General features: G+C 42.4%; 1 protein-coding gene across 5 annotated transcripts in view; it reads left to right on the top strand.

Moving 5' to 3' along the window:
- Positions 1-27,259, top strand: part of raraa (retinoic acid receptor, alpha a) — a 150,198-nt gene that overhangs the window by 32,597 nt on the left and 90,342 nt on the right. For 3 of the 5 annotated variants that reach the window (XM_065949816.1, XM_020651398.3, XM_065949815.1), the window contains one exon: positions 8,149-8,272. The exons of the other annotated variants lie outside the window; for them this stretch is intronic. The gene's annotated coding sequence lies outside the window, so the exon portion shown is untranslated. The remainder of the gene's footprint in view (positions 1-8,148; positions 8,273-27,259) is intronic. 5 annotated transcript variants of the gene reach the window in all.

Genomic DNA, 27,259 nt, shown 5'->3' with positions numbered 1-27,259 from the left:
TTTTATATGCACATTAAACAGATTTTAAAGCGTGCATATTTTACTCCCTCTATTTCCATCCACCAATCCACCTCCTCATTCAGCACCACATCTCAATTTGCTCTTTGCTTTGTACTTAAAAATAGTATTATTCTAAAATGAGTCCTCTTGATCTGGCTGTGGCTTCCTCTGCTTGCCAGATCATCTTGAAAATACATATACATTTTGAGACATCATCGTTTTGGTAATCAGATTAAGCACAAGGCTTCTATTGATCACACTATATATCTCTATGTAATGAAAAGCTTTTACAGGACGTTCAGCAGCTATTTATAGTCTGTTCCTGTACCGAGGGGACCTAATACACATTGCCCCGTCTCCTGTTCATTATTTCCCCAGCTGAGGTATGAAGTCAGAGTTGTGTATTAGCTCCATGATGGAGAAGTAGTGTGGGTGAGTGTGGGATAAGCAGGGAAAAGAGGGATGAGAGAAAAAAGCACAGACAAAGGAATCGGGTGAAAGAGGGAAAAAGGAAAGGTTGGAACATAAAGGGGAGAGGTGGTAACATGCAGAAGAAGATCAGAAGATGGATGGTGAAAGGTGGGTAGGGCAGGAAATGGAGATGCTTAAAGAGGCGAAGCACCCAAGAGAGACGAGGATATGAAGGAAACCACCTTGAGATATGGCTCCTATATTTCCCGTTATCTCATTCCTCCATAAAAGCTCACAACACTATCATTATCTCTTTAATGACGGAACTAAAAAATCCTTTATTTGAACGCTTCAATCAGAAGAGACTGATCAGATCTGGCTCATTCGGAAATACATTTCATTCCGAACGAGATGAGTGGTTTATGCCAATTGTTGTTCCAATCAATATTTATGTACACGCTTGATCCAATCGTGTCTTCTTGGTTGGGGTCAAACTATTCTCACAGCTGCACACGTCAGTCACTCTCTTCTACCGCGCATGTCTGAAAGTCTTCTGCAGACCGGCCCATTTCCCTCTGAAAATCCATTACAGGGCAATTATGTTCTGCTGAGTTTGCAGTACTCGCAAGAGAAGATGAAAAAAGTCAATCGTAAATGAACACACAGAAAAACCTTTTGACATACTCACATTATGTAGCCTACCTGATGCACGCTCACGTTCAGTTCTGTCACCAGTTTTCTCCTTAAGCCAGAACATTGGAAAACTAAAATGTTGCCCATTAACTGTCTTTGACTTAATGACAAGAATAAATCTACAGGTGAACTTGTGCCTAGTTTGAATTTAGTAGTGTACCACACTACCTTAGTGTGTAAACTTTTTTTAATTTGATATCAGTTATACAAGAAATAATTTACAAAAGAATATTGCTTGAATGTGGTAAAGTTACATTTAAAGGCCCCGAGGAGTTTGCCTCGGGGCCTTTAAGTTTGCATCAATTTTGGCGCCCCTTATGGACAAAGGGGTACATCTCATTTCTTTGTACATTTTGCATGCGGCTTGCTGTTGCAACTTGAGGGCAGCAGGTGAATTAAAAGAGTGCAGATGGGGACATTTAAGTTCTTGGCTGTCTGTCTGTCTGCTGGTTGGCTGCAGGTGTAACACAGACTGTAACTCCTGCTGCCTAAATGAGGATCTCTCTCGCTCTCTTTCTCTTCCTCTCTCTCTCTCTCTCTCTCTCTCTCTCTCTCTCTCTCTCTCTCTCTCTCTCTCTCTCTCTCTCTCTCTTTAATGGGGGCACTGGCCTGGGGCGCTTAACCAGCTCTCTCCAGAGCCACACACACACACACACACACACACACACACACACACACACACACACACACTGTAAGGGAAACCACAGCCTCCCAAATTATGCCCCAGTCTGCGAGATGATGAATCTGGTTGGTGATTAGTTAGTTGAGGAGGGAGGCGCACTGCTTAGGCCCTTTAATGGGCTATAATTTGGAAGATAACTGTATTGTCCTATCTCTCCTGACATTTAAATCTAATCAGACCCTGCTGGTTAGCACTGCGGTCCAAGACGAGGGAGGCTGGGCGGGATGAAAGGCTTCTAGTGGAGAGGGATTGGCCCATAGTGGGGCATTCATCCCTGTGGGCCGAGGCTGAGCAATTAGACAACAAGGCCCAGGCACACACATTAATTTGTCTCCCTTTTCTTATTTCTTTCTTTCCGAAGATCAGTTTAAAGAGCCTGCAGTCATATAACAGCAAAACATAGCAATAGGTGTGTGAAATCCACCTACCTTCCACACACATGATATGCACACATACACACAAACATCACAAGGGAGCCACTCCAAGGCCTCTCCTCTGCTCCTTATTACCACAGATGAGATGCTAAGTTTGATTAACACTTCTCTTTCATCCTCTTCATTAGCGGTGGAGAGCCACTGCAGCAGCGGCAGTCAGCCCATGAAAAGAGGGCATGAATTAGAATCCACTTATTCCATAGACTGCCACTAATTCGACACAATGGTGGTTAACTGTGGGGAGTAATAGGAAAAGGGTGTTCCTAATTGTTTCTTTGGATGGTGCGGCACACGCTGTCGCAGCTGTTTTGCTACACAGAACCAGGCAGCTGAAGGAGCAGGGCGTTGGAGGGCCCATCCGAGAGAACTCACGGGCAATAAAAGCTTGTAGACAAGCCAATTTCCTCCGGCCAAGCGTCTTTGCTGAGCAGAGGAGCCGGGCCTCAGTCAATGAGAACCACCTGGTGCTGAGGGAAGTGATTAGGGAGCTGTTTTTTTAAGGCGATCCGAAGAGGGGTTCGGGTTTGGGGGGGGCTCACCAGAGTTTGGTTTGTTGGAGAAATATTGACGTTAGGTGTTTTTCAAGAGCGGGATTTGAGGTGCAGTATTGTTTTGTTGGTGCTCAATCAGAGGGAGATAGTTTGGTCATGTGCATGTGTTTCGGGTTTTGACACTGGTGCTGATTAGCGAGTGGGTCGGCGAGTGGGACATTCCACAAAAGTGGGGTGTCTTGGGTTCAGCCTCAACAGGGATGACACACAACTAAGAAGTCACATTGTTTCAGAGCGAGGCTAACCATGGTGTACATGAACACTTTGTCCGCATTGATGGGAATTTAACCACAAAAATGCGTCTGTAAATGTAGAGAATGGTGGTAATATCTGCTGCAGGGCCCACTCACTCTACAGACACACCCTTTGATAAAGTCCCCATCTAATGTGCGTTGTTACACTACAACACTGTGACATTGAACTTAAACAGCCTTTACAGTAGTCCTCTTGAATGTATCAGGCATAAATAGGGAGGAGAGGAGGGCAAACTTTTCATGTTGAGGACTCCAGAGCAGATACACTAAGGCTGCATAACAAAGGATTTACCTCAAGCGAACTCAGTGTGACAACAAAAATCTCTTTACAAACTTACAAAAGTATCAAGCATTGTTCCAACTTTTTGACCTTCCTTTATTTTATTTCTGAATACACTAGTCACCAAGTTGTTTGAAGAAAAGTTAGGATATAATATTCATATTTACCTGAATTTCTCTATCACAAACATGCTTAGCTTTCCTTGAGGTTTATTTTAAATCTCACAGATGTTCTTCAAATGTTAAATAACACTTTCATCATCATCATCATCATCATAATCATCATGTTTTATTAACTTTTATATCAAGCTGTGTTGTCTTAATGTATAGTAAGTGCTATCAGTGGTTAACTAATAAACTAACAGCCAATCAGTACTCAAAGCAAATGCTACAGAAGAAGGAGTTGATGGCCATTTCTTAATAAAATAAAAGCCAGTCAACAAGCTGACCTCTGGAAATATAGTTCTTGACTTCTAAACTTGTTTTTTTTTTTATATGCTGACTTTTTTCTTCATCTGGCCCAATTCCGAGTTCTCATAAATTATTTTTGTGAGCCACAAACTTTTAAAAATAGGAACCAAGTTGTAATAAACAGGATTTATTCTTCAAATTAAATAATGCACAATTATGATGCTCCAAATGTTCTAAGAGAGATTCCCCAGGGCTCCTTGAGAAGCCACTGCACTTTATATCTGAAGCTTGTTCACTTTGATGCTTTTTTAAAATGTATTTGACCTTTTAATCTAACCGGGCATGTCAGATTCTTCTCCGCTTCCTCGGCTGGTCACAGTGTTGTCAAAGTGTGTGAGTGTGTGATTTAAAGGGTTTAGTATTTTATTGTACAGAGGTGTTGTGTTGTTTCTGTGTGCGTTTAAGTGTGTGTGCAGTTCATTCAGTGGTTACCACGGTTGGGTGAATGTTGGCTGGAAGACAGTAGCACTGATCACATTTGTTGATGGAAATGCATACCACAGAAGTGTGTGTGTGTGTGTGTGTGTGTGTGTGTGTGTGTGTGTGTGTGTGTGTGTGTGTGTGTGTGTGTTCACAAAAACGTTAGCCAAAGAGAAGGAGCTGAAGGAGGTCATTATAGTCCTGTCTGTGTCTTTAGCCTCTTTTTTCTGCATGTTTGTCACTTTGTCTTGCCTGCATTTTCACAACTCAACTTCTTTCTTGTAATTTATTATTATCCTAGAGTAGAACAATTCCAGAATTTATTCCTTCTGGCCTATTTGTCTACTCTGCCAAATGTCCTCATTGTCCCAGTTCCTGTTCTGATCTCTCTTCATCTCTCCACCCCTTCCCGGTCTTGATCTTGGCATTTGGGCCTCTAATTGAGCTGGCGTCACTTGAATACATCATACAGCAGGAACAGCAGAGAATCCCACTATTGTTTTCTGTGCCCAGTGCTCACGGAGAGAGAGAGAGAGAGAGAGAGAGAGAGAGAGAGAGAGAGAGATTTTCAGAAAGAGGGGGAAATCAAAAACATGAACACTTTTTCTATTTTTTAAATGTGTATCACTTGTTTTAGTATGTAACATTCAGAGCTGTGTGAATGTGACATGCACATACCAGAATGAATAGTTGGTGAAGATGAAGATGGCCCCAATAATAACCTCAGTAAACACAATGAGCACAATCGTTTCTTGTGCAATGTTGTTTCACAAAAAATTAAACTGACTGTTTTTTTGCTCTGGCATTCTTCCATAGACTTTTAAACACTGACTTGTTCTGTTCTCTGACACATTTGAACTGGATAATGTACTGGATAAAAGGGAAATTCAGTTTAGCCCATAGCTGGTTCCTCTGCTTCCAGGGTTTTTAAATGTTTAGTAGGAACATTTTAAGGGATGTATTTCATATTTTGTCGGATTTGCAGAATTACTAAAGCAGATTACATATTTGTCTGTCATTTTGTCAACACTCTTTCACCCAAAAAGTTAATGAAGCTAATGCTATAGCATACAAATTTTCCAGAATGTGCTTGCTTGACAGCTCCCTCACCATACCTAAACATGCACACAAACACACACAAACTGAAAAGGCACAAACACCTTGGAGCAAATCCCTGGCTGGCTCTGTGCGGCAGAGGTGATGATCAATCATGGTGAAAATGTGTGGTCTCCTTTTTTTTTTCTTCTTTTTTTGTTGTTGCAGTAGCAGCACATAGTTGTAATCTTCACCTCTCACTTTCTGCTCGAAGGCTCTGGGGCAGAGTGTGTGATTATATATGTGTACTTGTGTTAGTGTGTGGGAGAGGAAAAAATGGGTATAGTGAAGCTGCTTTAGTTTAGAACTCAGGCCTTTTCAGGTGAAGAGGGGGGAAAAAAAGGTGTGTGTTAGTGTGAGGAAGATGGTCTGAGTTCTCCAGTAGCAAACTGAGGGAGGACCCAGTGGTGGATGCCCTTCAGGCACCTAATGTAGCACATACAGTAAGAAACACAGAGCATACAAGCAAGCACATACTGACATGTTCACCAAACTACTTGTAGGTGTGTGTGTGTGTGTGTGTGTGTGTGTGTGTGAGTGTAAATGTCTTTGTTCTGTCTGTCTATCCTCTTGGCACGTAAATCATAATGGATCTCATTATCCAGCTGGGCTGACTTGGTGGGGCCTGTCTGGCTGGAAATGATAGCTGGATGGCTGAGGAGTTACCAGCAGACACATGATTCTCACCCATTACACACTAATGGAAAAGGGAGAAATGTACACACTCGGGGTGCAGAAATGCAAAATCTTCTCTAATCGATTACTCTTCCCATTGTTAAAGCGAGTACTTGAGTAATCATTTTGTAGTTCTTTTTTTTTCTGTGATTCTTTTCCCCCACGGGAGGCCCCGCCCCCAACTATGACGCGATGCCGACTGTATCTATTGATTAATTTGAATCTTCGGGATTTTAATAATTGTTAGTAAGATGCCTTTGTATTAACGTTCAAATATGACATTTCTTACTTCAACAGACAGCAAACCTCAAATAAAACTTCACACAGACGTGTTCTGACCATTTTAACACTTTATTCTAATTAGAGCAGTGAGTGTGGCGAGTGGAGGTGCAGACATCAATGCGCGCTCATGGCACGTTGAAGCTGTTTTGACAGCAACATTGTGTTAACAAAGACTACAGTCTGCAGTGTAGAACACACTTTACTCTGGTGAATCACAATAGAACAGGTGAACTGTTTCATCTTTCTCCTCTGTGCGTAATGACACACTCGCTCAAACTCGCTCGTCTGTCTGCTATGAGCCATTTCTCCCTATAAGGTTGTTCCATTTTCTAGTTATTAAAAGAATAATCATCTAAAATTCCAAAATATAGGAAAACATCTCGTTATGCTGCTCTGTCCTGGATGATCAAACGTCATTGGTTTAGCAGAGTAAAGCGGTAATCGCGAAGTGAAAGTCCTTCTTTTTCTGTGGACTAAAAAGACAATTTGAACTGAACTTTCGTAGATCATATTGCATATTTTGTTTGTTTGGGACTTAGGGGGGTTAATTAAAGGGATATTTTTGTTAGGGTAGCAGCGTACTGATCAACAACAGACGCATTTCAGCACAGAGCCTTTATCATCGCTTTGTTTGTCATCTATTTACTTTTTGCGCTCATGCTCCTTTTTTTCTGTTTTGAATTAGGCCTATCCTAGAACCCACAATGCAACAAGAAACATTTACAAAAATGTGGACTACAAAACAATTATCGATTACATTTTTTTTGTAACCGATTATTATTTAATGAACGTTTGCACCCCTAGTACACACTCATACACACATTTTCTTGCACACACAAACACTTAATTTATGTGTGCATGTTTTTCAGCTGTTTAAGCTTCTGCAGGATCATACACATTTCATTCTTACTTGTCAAAGACCAAAAGAAAGACAGAAAAAAGAACTCCTGCACACACACACACACACAATCGCACACACTCACATACATTTACACACTTGTGTGATTGCAGCCTATCCAGACACAATGGACATTAGTGGCTCAGCTTGCCGTCAGACAGAAGGGGAAGTGATGCAGAGCAGAGGGAGGGAGTGGGTGAAAAATGGAACTTATCCTCTCACTCCCTCTCTAGTCATCCCCCTCCTCCCCCTGCCTCCCTCCTTCCCTTTCTTTCCCTCCCCGTCTCCTATCCGTCACTTGTTTGGAGGACACCAGCAGATGCGGATTTGTCCCTCGAGGTGAGCGGGGCTTGTGCTGCCATCTTTTTTCCCCCTTATCACAGCGTAGTCTCCCACACAGGACGCAAGCAAGCCATGAATCACTGCTACGAGCCACGCAGAAAACATCGGCTGTGGGGGAAAAAAAAAAAAAAAAGTTGTCCCAGTAAATCACATATTTTGCAACACACACTGTATCTGCTCTGTATCTGAGCAGTGCTGGCTTTGACGCTGTGAATACAGGCTGAGCAGTCGGTTGCTCATAACACAGTTAGGGCCTACACCATTTGTCTGGACATGACCATTACCCGAGCCAATTACTGGCTGCTGTACAGGCCGCTCGCCAACAACCTAATGTTTTCCCGTCATGCCTGCCTCCACCCTCAAAACCCCTCCTTTTACAAACATACACACACACACACACACAAGCAAAGAGAAGGGGGAAATAGATAGAGAGGAAGGATGAGGAGCCTGAGGCAAAATCCCCCCACCCTCACCCCGACTGACTGACTGATACAGCTAATAAACTTTCATTTAAGCTAATGTTCCTCTTTTTCTGTTTTCTCCCCCTTTCACCCTCTCCTCCTACTCCCTCTCTCTGTACGTATCTTTTCCTTTTCTCCCTCTATTTTTACACTCCTCAATTCCACTCTCCTTCTCTGTCTTTTTCCCGTCTGTGTGCCAGAATAAGGGCTTGTCCAAGCAATCGATGCAGGCAGTCCACCAGCCGGAAGCCCAGTTGGCCAAAGAGCACGCCACTCAATCAGTCTGAACAGCAACACACAAAGAGCTGCTGGCGAGTCACAGAGGTAGACACACTCTCTTTAGAAACAGCAGTAGATACTGAACTTAACCCTTTTTATGACTACTAACCTGCATGAAGAGTAAATGTGATACACAGAGTTTAAGATATTTAAACAAAGCCAACAACAACAACATCTCAGATCCAGTTTCTAAAATAGCTGTCTGGTGGGAGCGTTTGGCTCACATCTCCTTGCCACTGCCAACTCTTCTTTCTCCAAATACTCTAGGTGCTCTGCTAATTAAACTTTCAGACAAAGCAATTCCTCTATTTTTAGCAGCCTTTGTCTCACAACACATTTGTCTCAGTGTTTACTCGTGTGGGTTTCCCTGTGCCAGTTACCTTGTCAGTGTGTGCTGACATTGGGCATGCTCCCTACATCCACTGCTCACAAATGCAGAACTTTCACTGTTCAAGCTTAAGGGAAGATTGCAGCAGATGCATCATGTAGCTTTGTATGTGGAGTGACTGGATACAAGGACTTGAATGGAATGGAATCGTGTGTTTGCTTGTCAAATAATGTGTGACTTCTGTTTGCACGCTCACATTCTAAGTGTTGTTCAGTTGTTCTGGGTTTCTGCTGTTTGCCCCAATACTAGGAAAAGCTTGTTATCTCCAAAGTAACTTTCAAAAGGACCAGGACCTTGGTTTTGTCTTCCATCATTTGTTTGCAATAAAAAGCAGGAGTTTCACATCATTTCATTTATTTAAAGGAATTCCTTTTGAGGTGCAAGTTTTTTAAGTAGTTTCTCGTGCTGCCATGAATCATCTCATGACTGAAATAGAGAAAATGCTAATGCTGCGTTCCATTTGATCTCGGAAGTCGGAAATTCCAAGATGCCGCTCTGATACGTCATTAGGAATGTCAGAATTCCGACTTGGAAACTCAGAGAATCTTCAGTAGCCCGAGTTCAGATCCAATATGGCTGCTACGTGCATCGACAGGGATGTTTAATCTGTAACTGTTGAGTTTATTAGCAGCTTAGTCGTCTTATTGTGTAATTAAATCAATCACACCAATGGTATCATGCAAGTTCTCTCTGTAGAGGTGTTGTCATGTTATTTTCGGTCAGAAACTATCACGCAGTGTGTTGTTATCGTCTGGTATTAGCTAACAACACAAAGGTACTCCTGGAGGCGTCCATGTTGCTTTTCCGACTTGCAACGCAATATACTCGGGTGTGATGTCATTCCCAGTTCCGAGATCCGAGGTTCGAGGTAAATGGAATGCACCATAATATCACAATGTCCCAGAGCCCAGGGCAATGTCATAAAATAAATTGTTTTGTTCCACAACTGTTCTGAAACCCAAAGGCTTTCAATTTACAATCATATGTAATAGAAAAACAACCACTTAAATAATCCCTGACGAATCAGTTATTAATGTTGTAAAGCGATCATTTCAGCAATTTTGGAAGCAATATCCATGCAGGACACAAATCAAAACTTTTCAGTCTTCCAATCCTCTCTTAATATTCTTAAGCATTCTTTATAGACACTTTACACACATTTCACATTATTTAGTCTTTTTCTTGTGCAACATCTTATGGGCAAAACTGGCCATTTTGCAGTCAAACATTTTGTGAAAAGAGGAGCGCAAACGAAAAAAATTTAATTAGTAAAATTTTCACCTAAGTTTTATGATAATTGGTTCCTCCATGTTAAAAATGTGCTAGATCATGCGGAGCCTCGCTAATAGAAATCATCTCATCATGTGCAACAAGTCAGTATTCATTAAGACAGATTAGACCTCAACAAAGAGTGCAACACAGCGAATCAGGGTCATCAGATGTCAGTAGAGAAATCCCTGTGCACGTGCTCTCTGCTGCTGAGGTGTGCTGCCAGGGAGTTAAGAACACTATCTGACTCTGTCAAGCATTCTGCCAGTTTTTGATACATGTAAGATAGAGTGTTTGATCTGGTGGGCCCACTACAACCTGAAGTAGAAGAGTCTCCTTTTTATACTCACTTATCTTTGAATGAACACACTCCTGTTGCTACATGTACTCCTGTTCTAGCTCTGTCTCTGGATTTGAAGAGCAATGTGAGGAGCAAAATGTTTTTTTAAGGGGTACAGTGTGTCTGCATCTTAGACTGTGTAAAAAATGGATGTAGTCTCGGTTTTAGAAAGCTTTTTGGTTTTAGAGAGCTTTTTGTAGCTCATCAATGGTGGCAGCCATTCTAATGCTGACTCCACCTGACCTACAATCTAGAAAGGAAAAAAATCAGTTGGTAGAAATGAGCATTAGGATATGAGACCTAATCTAAATTCCTTGGTTATGGCTGCTAGCCTCAAGTGGACACTCAATGAACTGCAGTATTTTATACTTCCACTTCGGCTTGATTTTTTTAACACCAGAGGTTGCCAGGTCTGCATCCTAATTTCAACCTCCATGTGTAGCTTGGTTGCACACTTGGTACCTGGGTGCTTATCCCCTCTGAGTTGCAGCCCCCTCTATCTTCTGTCACTGGAGCTGTGCCACAGTAGGCGGAGGCAGACAGTCTTAGTATTTTGTAATAAGACGGCAATAACAATAAATCCTACAGGCTAATCATCCACTTGCCACTTTTCTTCTTCTTCTCTCCCCGCCCCAAACGCAGAGCGATGCAGCATTACGCTGCTGCCGCCTTCAATTACGCCATTCATCATGCCTCTTATCTGGCCACCGCTTTGATTGAGTGTGCGACGGGAGACGTCACAAACCCATACACTCTATGGAGCAGTGTGTGTGTGTGTGTGTGTGTGTGTGTGTGTGTGTTGGTTGGTGTCTGTGTTGGGGGTGTTGACAGTAACTGCATTTTAGGGGTGTGTATATGGGATGTATTGGGATGCATGAGAGTGAAGAGAATTCCATAGAGGGTGAGGGAGTGTGTGTGTGCACGCCAGTAGTGTATAAATCAAAGCAGATGATCCCCCCCCCACCCCCCACCCTACCACTCTGATCCGCTCTGTCTCAGCGAGCACATTTCTCTTCTCTCCCCACCTACTGTCCCATGTACTTCCATCCTCCCACTGTCTTCCTACCCCTGCCACCTCCTCCTCTTCTTCCTCTGGAACAGATTTGTCTGGGGGCCCCTCGTCTAATCTCCAGCAGTGCCGGGCGTTGGGAGACGGGCGACAAATTTTAATAAGCAACTGGGTGCTGTAATTTAGCAGCCTGGGAGGGAGATTAGGCTGATTGATGCTGGGGCTCGCCTAATGGTCCGGCCTACGGCGCCCAGCCCCAAATTGGTGGTAATGAAAGTTTTGTGCAAATTGAGATGGAAGAAAATAAGGCCTTCCCCTCATCTCCCCTCACTCTCTCTGTCTTCATTCAATCTTTGTATCTCTCTCTCTCTGTTTCTTCCCTGCTGTCTCGATCTTTTCGACAAGGTGCATCTCACTCTGACAGATCCTCTTTCTCTTTCCTGCATGCTCTCTTTATTTTCTTTATCTATTCCACTATTTCTGTTTCACAGCTGTCTTTTAGTGTCTCATCATGCTCCCCCCTCCCCTACCTTTTTACCAAAATTGATCTATCCCTCCTTTTTTCTCTCTCAGTTTGCTAGTTTTTTTCTCAGGCACTCCTGAGTCACTTTCTGTCCCTGCTTAACTCCATCTAGTAGCTTATTTACTTTTACTCGCGTCCTACTCGTGTGTGTGTGTGTGTGTGTGTGTGTGTGTGTGTGTGTGTGTGTGTGTGTGTGTGTGTGTGTGTGTGTGTGTGTGTGTGTGTGTGTGTGTGTGTGTGTGTGTGTGTGTGTGTGTGTGTGTGTGTGTGTGTGTGTGTGTGTGTGTGTGTGTGTGTGTGTGTGTGGCTCAGGAGGCGTTGTCTGAGCTGCTTCTGTGTTGTCAGGACAAATTCATCTCCATCTAAAAAAGAAACGGGACGACAGGGCTGATGACTGTCTGCCTTCACCCCGAGCTCTCTTTTCTTGTATTCCTTTATACCTTTTTCTCTCTCGCTCCGTCTCACCTGCTTTTTCTCTTCATCGCACCAAATCACTTTTAGCTGGCCTGCCACTCTGACAGGTGCCGTGTGCCATGCGTTATTAGGCCGGGGAGATTTCCAGGCCACCACCGAGGATATAGCAAATCCGTGTCCAACAGCCTGTCCCACTGGCAGAGACTTTATTATTCCATTTATTTGTCAGAGGGACCAGAACGTTATACCAAGCACCTCAGACATGTAACTTTTTGTTGCTTGTTTGAGGTTCAGCAGTGGGAAGAAACAAAGTTTAAATACTCTGATATTGTACTTGAGAAGGGTTATCAGGTACTTTACTTTAGTACTACTCCTTGAAGTTACAAAACAGGATTGTGACTTTAAGATTTAATACATTTGTCATCGTTGGGCTACATCTTTCTAACAGCAACTGAATTTGCCCTTAATAGATGGATATAAACTAAATTCCACATTGAGTCAAAGTAAAAGTTATTGTATACACTTTATTTCCTTGATTTTTTTGAAGAGAGAATTATCTACGTTTTATAGTCCCTTTAATATGATGTGTGAGGTTGGGTTAGCTTAGCAGAGAAACAGAGAGGGCTACCTTCATAGTCTGCTAATGTTCATTTCAGAGCTTTTACTTTTTCACTTCAGTAAAGTGGAGAAACCAACCTTTCTTCTTTTTCTAGTCAGGCTGTTCTTTGATTAAAGTTTTACTATTTGTACTTTTGAGAAGACTGTGTTTACTTTTGCCACCTCTGCTGCTTTGAATTAAATATTCCTATGGATGAATGCATTGCATTATCTTTGCTCCTTTAACAGAGGCTTACTTTGAATAGATAAAAAAACAAGTTTGCTTCTTGGAGAAGACAGTGCCACCTACAAAAAATACAAATGTTTTTACATGTGACGGAAGAAGACAGTGATCTTAATATTGTGCAATGAAGAGGCGCTACAAAGAGGACTGCTTTGCAGCAGAGATGTCAAAGCAAAATCAATGTGGATTTCAGTCTGTGTGGCAGTATGTGGGGTTGTATGAAGCACAGGAAACAGAGGTTTCATAAGAATGCATGAGCAAATGTCCTTACTGAATCTCTAACTTCCACCAACTACCACTCCCTTAGAAGCGAGAGAGTAAGAGAGAGTAAGAGAGAGTAAGAGAGAGATAAGAAAACAGAGAGGAAAAGGAGCATATGAGCACTAAATGCAGGCAGAGTGAAGAGTGGCCTTGGGGGGGGGATATGAGGAAGCTCGTGGTGCACGGGGGGTGGGCAGAGCACATTTAGCGGTAATGGAAGACCATAGTACTTTTTGTTTTTCTTTTGATACTCCAACTTTTATAAAATCCCCTGCGAATGAATGCAAAGGAAGAAACTCCTATGTGATTTGTGGCCCTTTAGGAGCTCAACTTAATGATATGTATGTGTGTGCAACAACGTGTGCTTTATGACTCATCCATACAGTTATAAATGTTTCTGTGTGCACGTGTGAGTGGGTGTGTATGTGTGTTACTTTCCTGTACAACAGTGGCTGTCTCCTGGCCCTTTTTTCTGTGCCCCTTTTCTCTTAAACTCCCACATATCTCTACTCATGGTGTGTTTCTTATAAGATGTCGCTGTGGAACTCATCCTCCTTCTCCTCCCTTACTGCCACCTTGAGTTATACACTGATCTATCATTATATAATATAGCTGCATTTGCATTTTCTCTCTCTCTGAGGTGCTTGTGTATGTAGTTCAAACTATAAGCATGTCATTAAACGAGAGAACATCGTGAATTGACAAAAGGGGAGCTGGGTTGGAGGAGGGAATAACAGAAATATATCTGGAGTGGTTCCAACATTCAGCGTGTTCAGGGTCCCTCAAATAAGCATGTGCGTCTCTGTTCCCCTTCAAGGCCTCTTGTAAAGAGTGTTTACTAATTCATATTGCACAACCAGCATCCTTTTGCAATACCCTGGAAAAATGTGAACAAAAACATCATTTATTTCAGACCTAATCTGTGCTCCAACTCAGGCTGGAGAGGAAACTGTCGAAGCGACCAGTTTGATGCAGCAGAGTCGGAAAGCTCTGCCTCTGAATGAGTGGCAACTGCCTGTGAAGTTTATCCTGGCAAGAGGCCGCTCTTGTTGATTGCTCACCGAGGTCTGTGGTCAGGATCTCAAACAACACATTATAATCTCACTCCCCGGATCCCAACAACTGCCTGAACGCGATGTGGTTGAAGAGCTGGTGTGGGTAATTTCAGATTAAATGTGGCCTCTCTCCACAGGATCTGCTAAGCCTTTGTACGGTTCACACCCGGCTGGCCAAAGTGGTTTGTTAGAGTTGATTGTTTATTTTCCCTTAAGGGTGGTTTGTTTGTGTGAGACGGACGACAGAAAAATGGAATGTGGCTTGGACCATAGACTTTTGGGAAATTTTAGTTCCTGGTTTCCTTTTTCTTACAGTTGTTGCTTGTTTGAAGTGTTCAGTGGTCAGGGTAAAGTCATTTGGCTCTTTTCACCACATTGCATACGTTTTTATGCATGCATTTGCGCCTTGCTGTTTCTTGGAAAGGCCATTTTAATAAATAAACCCTTGGGACATTGGGAACAATGGATAATGGTTGGCTGCTTCCGCTATTTTCTTTCCGGCCTTTGCCTCAGTTGATTTTAATTTCAGGACATTTTGAAGGTTTTTAAAACATATGGAGCGACTTTGATTATCGACCTTCCATGATACAGGCTATTGGAGGGGCAATAATGCAAGAAACCTAGCCTCCTTTACTTGTATGCTCTCCTCCCACCTCTTAGTTTTATGGTGGATGAAGCTTTGAGATATTAAATGGTTGACGGAGCACTTTGATGTTCCTCTTCCTACGATCCTGCTCGATGGTATAGGCTGTAGGGATGGGGGTCGTTGTGGAGATGTGAAGCAGGGTTTGGGGGAAAACGAGGGGGTGAGGGTGAAAGGCGAGGTGCTGATGGGAAAGAGATGAATGGCGTGCCAGTGTCAGAAGTGGTTGTGTGCTGAGGAAGGAGTAAGGGGAGAATGAGAGGTAGGATGGAAGGGAAGGAGGGCTTGACTGATTAACCTGTTTACCTCCCTGAAAATGCTCTGGGCGCCATTCTGATTAAAGTTCAGTCTTTCATCTATCATCACCATGGCCAGCTTGAACCCTTCAGAGCTGCCGATACAGAACACTGTCAACTTAAACCACCACCTGAACCTCAGAGAGAAAACCTAATACAACTGATTACATTACATTTTCAACACTTTTCTCATCAAGCCGTACCTCCTTTTTTGAATTTGTATTTACATCTGTCTTTATCTTTTCCTTCCACTCTGCTTCTAAGCTGCTTCCTCTCCAGACTTACTGCTTGTGTGTCTGAGCCTGTTTCCTCCTCAGATGTGCTTTCCCAACTCAAGGCTTTTAGCACCTACAGCATAATACGATTACACCCGTTTGGGGACGTGATATTGTCAACGGCTTGCTAAAAATATCCCTCCAGTCCACTCACAGCAGCACAGAAGCTCTGTGGACTGAATGCAGCGATGGGCAGAGGCAGCGCTACACAAAATGTTCTGGCCAGTCAAGCACAAATGTTAGCCCTTTAAAAGCTTTTTGCACCGTCATATGCCTAGTGTGTGAGGACAGCTAGATTGGGAAGTAAAAGACAGGGGTTGGCAATTAGGTTCGACCATGGTGCAGCGAGGGTAGTGAAGGAACAGTTGCAGAGGAGGTAAAGTCCTGAAAAAAAATGTCCTTACAAGCCCTCTAGCATCTATACTATTATGAGCTTTGGTAGAGAAGGTGGAAGTAGAATGAGGTTTGTATTATTCCCCAAAGTCAGGCAGAGAGAAGATGGTGGATGTAAAAACTGAAAATGGGAACGTCTACTGTCTTCTACTGTCATCACCTAAGACAAGGCAAGGCAAGGCAAATTTATTTGTATAGCACCTTTTATACACCAGGCAATTCAAAGTGCTAGAGCCTCATTAGGGTGTATTACAACCTAATCCATGGCAACTCTAACTGAGTCATGATTGTGCATCAGCCTAACCAAACCTTGCCCATTGTGGTCTGTGTCTTAGTTGAACTAAGAGTTATTTGCAGGGCAGGAAAGGCACTTGTCAGGCAGTAAATAAAATACTTTATTGTTTCATTTTTGGGGGACAGTTAAAGTTATTGATCAGTTAGGATGTCTTTTCATTTGTTTGCCTTTGTGAACACTTCTTGATTAGCTCTTTGAAAACACTGACTGTATTTCAATGTCATTTCGATAGATTACTGATTAAGTGATTTCATGTCATATGCATTGTGTTTTAAAAGGTTTCATCTTAATATATGAACTATACAGAGCTCTGAATCATATTGAAAAGCGTAAAGTTGCCTACCAAATGCCATTTTCCTTTTCCTTTCCCAGAACATGAAGCCAATTTAATTTGTTTAATTTCAAACAAAAACACGCAAGAATGTTAAAAACAATGACTGTTTTTTTGGGTTTGCTGCCACCCAAAACTGTTCATGTCTCAGCACAACTCCTCATGGCTCCTCAAGGAAGTTATAGAAATTGTTTTGCTAATATGGACACTATAATCATGTATCCCACGCATTTTCATAAACAATATGCAAAATGTTTTTGCACATCATTTTCCTCATGTTCTAGAAGAACAATATATATATTTTTGGTTAGGTGGAAATGTCACAATAAACATGAACCATTTCAGATTTGGTTTAGGATTAGTCATGAAACATTACCATTTTTTTTACATATACCATGGATTACAAAATTTTGCTCAAGCAGTTTTGTTAAACTCGCAGATACAAATGTGGCTTGTTGTTCCATTTTAAGTGGATGAGACATCTGTGTTTGAGTGTGCGCATCTGTGTACACCAAATTGGCTAAGGAGTGCTATTAGTTGTCTATATGGGCCCTAACCCTGGGGGCAACAGGGACAGTTTAGGTGATGTCACTGCAGCACAGACAGCCTATATGATACTACGGCAGCCTGTGATGGACTGATTTAATTCTACTGATGGTGCTCATAAGACACTGAAAGAGGGACTGACTGCACACACACTTATGGTGTCAACCTTCATACATTTGGACATATCAGGGATTGTGTGTGTGTGTGTGTGTGTGTGTGTGTGTGTGTGTGTGTGTGTGTGTGTGTGTGTGTGTGTGTGTGTGTGTGTGTGTGTGTGTGTGTGTGTGTGTGTGTGTGTGTGTGTGTGTGTGTGTGTGTGTGTGTGTGTGTGTGTGTGTGTGTGTGTGTGTGATTCTTCTGTGTAAAGAGGAAAGGTCAGCAGGGCTAACTCAGTCCCCTGGCTGTTCTCAAGGTTAATGTGGGACTGACAGCGTCTGCCATTAGCAGCCTTCAGATGGTTTCCACCCCCATATGCCGAGCTGATTCATCCTTGGTGGCAGCAGTGCATTAAGATGTAACAGCTTCACTCCCAGGTGTCACTCACCCCTTTAGACAGGGCCCACATCATAATTTTACATTTCCTATTAACTCCTATTGTCTACTCTCCACCACGATGGTCCATTAAAGGGATACGGGCCACCGTTACCGCCTCATTCTCAAGTGTCACTCAACTCTTCCTATATGTCATTATTCCACCTCGTCCCATTGTCTGTTAATTGAAATACCACAGACATTGTCGGTATGGTCCATTAAAGGGACACGAGCCTTGTTCCTAAGTGTCACCGCTGCTTTAGGTGCTAGCTCATTAATTTTCATCCTCTGTGTTTGACTTCAACACGCACAGAGAGGCGGGGCTGAGCCGAGGAGAAAATACCATCAAGAAGAAATGCACACTGGCATGTTGAAGATCACCCAAACCATCTGAAGCTCATTTACATTTTAATTCAAAGACATTAAGCAGATGCTCCTATCAGGCGCAGGTTGGTGTTTAGAGTTTTGCTCAAGGACACATAGGTGAGGAGGGGAACACAGTCGCAGTAAAACAGTCAGATAAAGCTGGGTTTTTTTTCATTGTAGATATGAGTTGTTTAAATGGTCCCAGTGCTTTGTTTTTGTAGTTCTGTTATATTTAACGGACAATGCAAAATCTAGAATAGATTTAAAGGCATAATTTTGTAGATAACTCTAACGTATTCAGAAAATTGAGAGCAGAGAGAAAGGTTAAAAAGAGCAGCTGCATCTGTTTTAAGAGGAGCATTTTAAGAAGTTCTGTGGATAAATGTCAAATGAATCTTGCTGTTCTTAAAAGTGGCTTATACTTAGTATTTGATAGTATAGTATAGTATTTGAAATGTGTAAGGATCATGGTAAGCAAGGCTGACAGTGTGGAGGGTGGGGGTGTGTGTGTGTGTGTGTGTGTGTGTGTGTGTGAGCCAGGTTCCATATGAAGAGTGATGATGTTGTTGACTCACTGTCGGCCGGATGCCAATCAATCAATTAACCAATCAATAGTCATCTGGTGAACGCCTAAGGACACGGGAAAATCTCCCAGAAACACTCGAATCAATTACTTTTTGCCACAGCCACAGACTCACACACAGGTGTGCAAAAAACAAACACAAAAACCTGAACACACACACATGATCCAGTTAAATATATGTGCAGACTTACATGTCTTACCCCCCCCCCCCTTTCACATGCCCAAACTTCCAGGCATCAGATTGCAGTGCCATGGGAAAAAGAAAAATGAGTAAATTCTGTCTCTCTCCTCATTCCTCATCCCCTTTCCTCCCCTTCCTCCTCCCTCTCTCCCCCTCCTCTAATGGAAAGCAGCATTCCCTGGCTGCCGTCAGCAGCTATAACCAGCTATACTGTAACACAGTTAATAGATAGGCCTGGCAGCTTATGGAGCCCATGCATTTTTAAATGTGAGTTTTATGACTCCTGGAGAGCAGGGAGAGAAGAGAGGGAGGATATGCTTGATATTTGTTCCCTGAGTGTATGTGAAAGGAGAGAATATGGAGGGGAAAAGTGGTGAGTGAGATGAGTATAATGATGCTTTTTGAATTCTCTTTTTCTTTCTCAAGGGAGGTTGCTCAATATGACAGTTTTACTATTTTTTCCAATTTATCTGATTAACCACAACATATTTTTCATGATCTGAGTTTGACTAAACACAATTCAAACCACAGACTGAACAAGATGAACAACATGACTGCTGTCCAGAAGTGAGGCAGAACATTTGGAGTGCCCCCTACTGACTTGCTGCAGCGTCATAAGCTCCGCCTCTTCCTTGTTAATAGATTGGACACGGTTCAAACTATAAAATCAAAATACACATCAAATAACATTTTCTTAAACATGGCTTCTGTACTGATAGTTAGTTTTTAACATGCTGGAGTCATTGAGCGAGAGGATGAGTTTTGTCATCTATCTTTACTGCATATATTGTCAATGATTCAAAGCAAATATTAGGAAAGATTACAGAACTTCAAAGATAGTTTTTTTTTTTTTTTCTCCAATATGGACAGAAAAAAAAAATATTATTATTACGGTTCTTACTGTTGTAAACAGAAGAACCTCTGTTACTTAATTAAAAGAAAGGTATTGTCAGGGTCTTTTGTGGCTTTTAATTGTCACTCCTCTGTCTGTAAACATGTTGGGTTTTAGCATCTAATGTTTGTCTTAATCTCCCAGCCTTGCTACAGTGTACTTTTGTGCATCGTCAGACAAATCAATCTCACACATGAGCTTATGTGTTTGTGTCCTACAGAGGTCAGAGCATGTTGACCACCACTCTATAATATTCTTCTGTGTCAACCCCTGACCCACAAACTCCTGCCTCCTTTTTACTGAGTCATAAAAACACAAACACACACACAGTGACATGCAGCTCTTAGTGATCCTTTATGTGCCCCACATACTGTTTCCTGTAGGCCTGCTTCTCTGCTTGATGGCACTGGTCGACAGCTGGAAATGTGCATTTGCCCTCGAGGAAGAGGAGGAGTGACGATGAGCATTAAGCAGAGCTTGCTTGCAGGCTTTTAGTGCAGACTGAACCACAACAGGCCATAGCATTGGGTGATGCTGTCATGTGACATGTGTCCACACTGGCAGGTTGCTGACGATCACACAGCACTCAGCTCACATGGAAATTTCATCCCGTATTGATTTGTGGGGAGAAACATTACAGAGTCCTGAATAACTGTAGTGTGTTGATACTGCACTGTTTTATAGCTGACATGTTGTCACTCATTTAACCACACAACTGCAGATAGCAGGGAGCTGTGGCTACAAAAGATTTGCAAGTTTACAATATAAGTGATGCAGCTTTCATTCAATGTAAAGGGTTGTGTTGGCTTAGGACAATAAAAAACACAATAAGCCTTTGTGTAACAATTGTGGCTTCATCAAAGATACAGCGCGCATACTGTAAGCACATATGCACTAGACAATATGCATAAACATTAATGCACACACCATAATCAGTAATACATTCCTTGATTTATGACTGCACAATTTGTTAATACAGTTAAAAAATTACATGTAGTTTCCTGCAGAAACCGCAAACTGTCAATTTTAAGTAGGCACTACCCACTCTCAGGAGCAGATTGTCTTTGATCCTTGAGCGGGCGAGCGGCGATATAAACAGGAAGGGGCCCTGTGCTTTAGTGCGTCATTAGCTCTCGTGTCATCGGATCTTCTGTGTTGAAATGTGCAGAAGTGTTTTGCATTACATTGTTAGCTTTATATCCTGGATAGGTACACCAAGGTGACATAACCTTAAAAGCAGACAGAGAGACATAAGATAAAGGCTGAAGTGGTGATTACACACACACACACACACACACACACACACACACACACACACACACACACACACACACACACGCACACACGCACACACACACTCACTCACAGTTGATTATTGAGTGGAAAAATGAAACTTCTTCCTGAGGAAGCTGTGATCTGCTCCCTGACGAGAACAGAAAGTGATGGAAATGTCTTGGTAAAGGTGCATGCACCCATCTATGTTTATGCATATGGAAAATGACAGCTTAAGTGTGTGTGTGTGTGTGTGTGTGTGTGTGTGTGTGTGTGTGTGTGTGTGTGTGTGTGTGTGTTGTTGGGGGGGGGGGGAGTTAGTGGGAGAGGCCCAGCAGAAATGAAGTCCATATTTCTAAGGAGGGCTCCAACAGACTCAACACACCCCCACCCGCTGACACACACACACACACACACACACACACACACACACACACACACACACACACACGTATTTGTAGGCACTCAGCTTTCTATTCTCTATTGTGAGCTAGAGTAGAAGTGGACTAGCTACCTTCAGTATGATTACTAATCTTGCATGAACAACTGGCCTCCAAGTCCGCTGTCTGTTTGTCTGAATAGCATCCAGCTAATTTTAACCATTTTATTTGTTATGACTGTCCTTCAGGCAGGTCATGCTTTAAAGATGCTCTTATGTTCTCTTTCCAACTCAATTGAAAACAGCCAGCTTTTAATTCTGAAACATGTGCATGGTTTCTTTGCCTTCTATCTTGATAAACTTCATATATTCCAATCTGATGGATGTTTGTTGGGCAAACAAACGCTGGTAGCGCAGTGGTTAATTTTGCGCGCCCCATGTATGGAGGCTATAGTCCTCCAAGCGTGTGGCCCAGGTTCAAATCCCACCTGTGGCCCCTTTCCCGCATGTCATTCCCCACTCTCTCTCTTCCTGATTTCCATCTCTATCAACTGTCCTATCTCTCCATCATTACTGTAGGAAAATGCAGCAACAAAACTACCTTCATGCCAAACACACAACATTATCATATTCATGTTCATCATATCTTTTCCACCAACCGTAGTAGAAAGCATTTGAAGACAGGATGTGTTTGGTTATATAAGCCCTGATCAATGCATTTGAGTAAACTATGACAGACAGATAATATAAAAGTGATTGAAAAATATCAATCAAAAGCAACTTTTTTCAAATTTACTGACTGTCACCCAAACTTTTTAGGAGGCAATTTCCAAAATGAAAAGATTTGTCTGAGCTGCAGTATCTCCAGAAATATAATTACAGACCAAAAGCTCAAGCCAAATGTAAAGTCTGCTATTATAGGGCCTCCATGAGGCCAAATTGGAACTCTGGGTCCTTACCAATACACATGCTAATGACATGCACATGGACAAGGATTTGTTCCTTCTTTGGTTTTATAATTCTGTTATTTGATTTTTGTCAGTATAGTTTTTCTCTGTTTTTGTTCAGAGCTCAAGATATTTGTTGCCTCCTTCCAAGGAGGGCATGGATTTCTATATTTTCATCCTGTATATAGTCATCCCTATTTTCTTAGTACAACAGTGAGGACACACAGATGGTCTTTTAAACAAATCCACATTTATATTGCCACTTTATAGCTGGAGGTTTCGTCAGTTTGGTTCATTGAGTGTTAGAGGAGCTAGCTGAAAGCGCTGAGGAAACACGGGATTGTCGGCTGAGTACCGTAGTGTTGGTGAGGCCGCTCTGAAAGAGTGGAGGCAGTGTGTAACTGTTGGGAAAGAACAACATGCGCTACAGACCCCAGACCGCAGGAGGCATGACTCCCTCACCGCTCAGGAAACCTCAGGGCTTTCTACTCCACGTTCTGTTAGCGCCTCCCTATTTCGTCTCCCTGGAACGTCTTCTTCTAATCCCAGATTTCTACGCCATATTTTATTGTGTCCTTCTGAGTTTTTGTCACCTCCTCTCACTGTATCTGTATATCATTGTCAAAGTCAATGCAGACATTTAGCCTTTAGCTCCTTCCCTGAAATGGCCTATTCCCCCCCTCCTCTCACTTGGCTCTGGTCCCTCTTTTCTCCCCTGCTCTCTCCCTCTAACCTCGCCACTCTCTTCATATTTCATATTAAGCAATCCTTTCCATGGAGCCAGCTGTGTAAACAATAGGGACCGGCCGTCCATTTTTTCTCAAAGAGAAAGAGAGAGAGAATGCAGGAAAAACCTGGACACAAGGAGCTCGCCGCACACCGTCCTCACTGATGATCTATGGCCCTTTGTCTTTCTCTCTCTTCGACCTCCTTTGAGCGCAAGTGGGACTTTCTGGGCAGAGTGTTGGATTTTCTTTTTGTGTGAGTGTGAACTGCACAGGGCAGTGTGTTTATGCGGGTGTGGGTGCGTTCTGTTACCATAGCCCCCTGCAAATATTGACAGAGTCGAATAGCTACAGTGAGTAGCTGAACAGCAAACACAGCGTGTCCTGCTTCACCTGATGCTACTTGAGTTTTGTCACCAACTTCATAGGCCCCCTGTAATAAGACAGGGGGTCTATGATTGGTCCTGATTGGTGTTCTCAATATGTTATGTTTTATTTTTTATTTTTTTTTAAAGACAACTTAAACATACGTCACAAAGTTGACCTATATTTCACAAAAGCTCTGACCCATGCTCCTCTTCTATCTATAGCTCTAATCTGTCTACATGATCTGTCTGCAGCCTATTTTCACACACATTACCGGAAGCTGTGCTTGTTCCCAGGACTTAACTGTCTTCATGTGATTCTCTTTATTTAATGGGCGGGTTGGCATGCGATGTTAGTTGTAGGTTTTATTGACTTTGGATGACACAGTTAGTGTGTGTGCATCTGTCAGAGTTTGGCTGTGAATGTGTGCTTATGGGTGTACATGCATGCAGGCAGGCAGATGGTCCAGTTCTGCATGGACACCCACAGCAGCACTCATTATGTATGAAGGAAGCAGACGACCACCTTACCCTGACAAACACGCATACACACATTACACACACCCTGGGTTTATTTTTTGCAGGTGCAGGGCTTGCTGGCATTTGAGATAATTAAAGGTTGACCTTTCTGAGGTGAGGCAGAAATGTCACCCAGGCTGCTTCACTGACAAGTGGATTCACCCCACAGGGGGCCTCGGCGAAACAGCTGAGGATTCTCACCGCCCTGGATGAGCACTTAGCACCCTTTAGCCCCTCTTGCTGCACACTTTTCTGCCTGTCATTGAGAAGTTGCACCCACTTCCTGCTCTCACTCACAATGCTTCAGCTCAGCATGACTCACAGTTAAGTGTTGTTGGTTCAGTTCTTTTTGTTTTATGTATCAGAAATGATTAGGATTTATCCAATATTAAGCATAATCTCTTTTGCATCTCTTTTAGATCCAGAGATAAAGTGTTTTAGGAGATTTTTGAGTTCTTGAGATACAATTTTTATTTCAAAAAAAATACATGAAAATAGAACGCTGCATGCTGTAGTTTTGTAGGCCACCTTTGAGCATGGCCCTGATTCCCTACAGTAATCCAAAGGTTTTTTTTTTTTTTTTTAAGTAATGCGGAAAGTAAACTTTGTTGGAAAGAAAATTTTGGGTAACATATAAAGTGCTGCCAGAGAGACCGTCTTTACAAAAGAACAGCACTTCGTTTTGAAGTATAAATACAGTCACCAAAACAGGGCTTTACCACAAGAGCGGTGTGTCAGCAAAACAGCATACTAGTCACTTAATTACAGCCAGCTTCCTTTTTTCTATTGTTGATTCTGACAAAACGGTTTGACTAACACGTTTCAACTCCCTTTCCATAGTCTCACATTTAAGAAGCAACTCTGCCAAATCACTGTGATCAGGAAAAAAGATGATCTGTGTCATCTGTGTGAGAATGGGGACGCATGAGGGCTCAGCTGAGAGCAGACTTCAGTGTTTGAATTATATGTGAAAATAAGATGAATAAGCATGCCCCTGGACACCCAGACCCCCCTAGCTAGCTAAAATGCAAATCTGATCCGATGGAAAAAAAAAACCTCATGGGCTTTGAAACAAGTGAGCCAGAAGTTTAGAAATGCTCAGCCGTGTTTTTGATACTGTCCTGCAGCACTCATTGGTTGACTAATAGTTAGTCTGTATCCATTTGATTTGATGGTAAGGCTGTGGAATAAAGTAGTGAGTGTACTTAAGTACATGCATCACATTTTTTGCATGGATTGGATGGATTTGTTTCTATTTCTGTGCTATAAACTGGACAACAGTCTTTCTTAGGATTATAAAAGTATTCCTGGAATAGGTTTGAAACATTGCTTATCAGGACATCTTGCATACTCTACATTATCTTATACCCAAGGACAAGTCAGCACTTCTTAATGTCCAGAAGGTGATATAGACATTTTCAAAGGAACCAAAACTGTTTAGGAATACTTTAAGAATATTATTTTTAGATATTTTTTATTTAGCTAAATCTTAGATTATTTGGCTAAAACGTTTTGAGGTTTCTTTAAACTCTGGTCTGTTTTTAATTTCCCTGCACTTTTGTCTTTAAGAGAGAAAGACATGAAAGTTAGAGCACTGCAAACTCTCAGTGACCTTGTTTGACTCCCAAATTTCTCACGAGCATTGCGTGACAGTTTCTGGCAGCTATCCATCAGCTGTGTTAGCGACTTGTCAGAGTGTCCCCACCTGCCTCCATCCCCCCTCTACACCCCTGCAGATGTGCTATACTCATCATGCCAGGCCCCTCCCATCTGAGCTAGCAGTGTACAGTATATGCAGTGTACTGTAACCCCCCCCCAACCCTTTAGGGCATAAAGATGGCATGCAACTGTGATTCAGGACATGACATGGCCACATATAATTATATGCACACACACACACACACACACACACACACACACCCTGCACGCGTGACCACACTCAACACACATGATCTCAGACACCTGTTGATATATAAACCTGCGTTTGTCTCACATGTGCATCACTGCATACACAACAATACACACTCACACACTCCTAAATGTGCAGTATGTACACACCCTTGCGTGCACAATAAGCGCATTTGCTCCTGCAATGTCACATCTCACTGCTGACGTATACATCTACCCACGCTGCTGTCCTCATAAAAATTTCAGTGCATCGTGCTTCAGCGACTTCCATTATCTGTAACACTGCAAAGCCATACAGCTGTGTGCTGTGTGAGTCCGTGTGCGGTTAAAGGCAAACATCAACTCTGAGCCAGCAGCCTGTGGAGAGGCTTTTTTTTTTTTACAAATGCATGTGGGTTTAAGGTTTAGGCCAATTATAGAGATATTCTACCTCCGCTGTCTCTCCACTTTAAACTGCTAAATACTCTGTCAGCATCACAGAAATAACATGGATAATTACATGTGTAAGTATATATGAAGCAGCATGTATGTCATTTTAAACAGCAGGTGAAACACTGTATTATAATGCCAGGCCCTCAGGGGAGGAGCAGCATTCAGAAAGTAGCAGCTCTTACATTACAACTTGTAATCAATGGACTTCATACTAATTTGTCATTCATAGTTTTTTACCTAAGCTACATATCACTGAGCAATACCATTCTGATAATAATAATAATAATAATTTGTCCTTTATTAATCCCGCAAGGGTAAATTCAGTTTTCCACTCTGTTTAATGAACATGCACAAACAGGATCCTATGGACATGTATTAATGGAGAGGTCTCAGAGTGAGGGGGCTGCCCACAGCGAGCACTCCAGATCAGTTTTGGGGTTAGGTGCCTTGCTCAAGGGCACCTCGGCAGTGCTCAGGAAGTGGACTAGCACCTCTCCAGCTACCAGACCAATTTCCCGGACTTGGTCCGTGCCGGGACTTGAACCGGCGGCCCTCCGATTCCCAACCCGGGTCCCTAGATTCATTCATGTACTGCGTGGGTTTGCACTTAACACTGTGTTCTGAAGTCACAATGAAATGAAAAGGTCAAAGATATATGCTTAATGGAGCCATTCTTTGAAAACATGCTTTGTATGGCATTAAAGCTCCATACACATCAAAAAGACACAAAGAAAAATAGCTGATGGTCGACCAGCAGAAACTTTCTCAGTGTGGATTAGAGGAAATAATCCTCCATAGCAGAAGAAACTTTTAAAAAAGCACGACGTCAGCATTTTACAAGTAACAAGCTGCTAAGGTTGTTTACTGACACACATTGCAGGTTATGACATCTACATTCACTGGGACGATGGAAACCATACGATCTACTTAGTATTCATTTGAATAATAAGAAAATAAGAATGAATAAATCATCTGTAATGTAAAGGAGCATTTTCTTTCATTCGGGCGGCTGTGGCTCAGTTGGTCGCCTCTCAACCGGAAGGTTGGGCAACA

Source organism: Labrus bergylta, chromosome 21 (assembly GCF_963930695.1).
Source record: "Labrus bergylta chromosome 21, fLabBer1.1, whole genome shotgun sequence".
Classification (NCBI taxonomy): domain Eukaryota; kingdom Metazoa; phylum Chordata; class Actinopteri; order Labriformes; family Labridae; genus Labrus; species Labrus bergylta.
The sequence above is the reverse complement of the archived record's forward strand: the minus strand, read 5'-3'. Positions and strand labels throughout refer to the sequence as shown.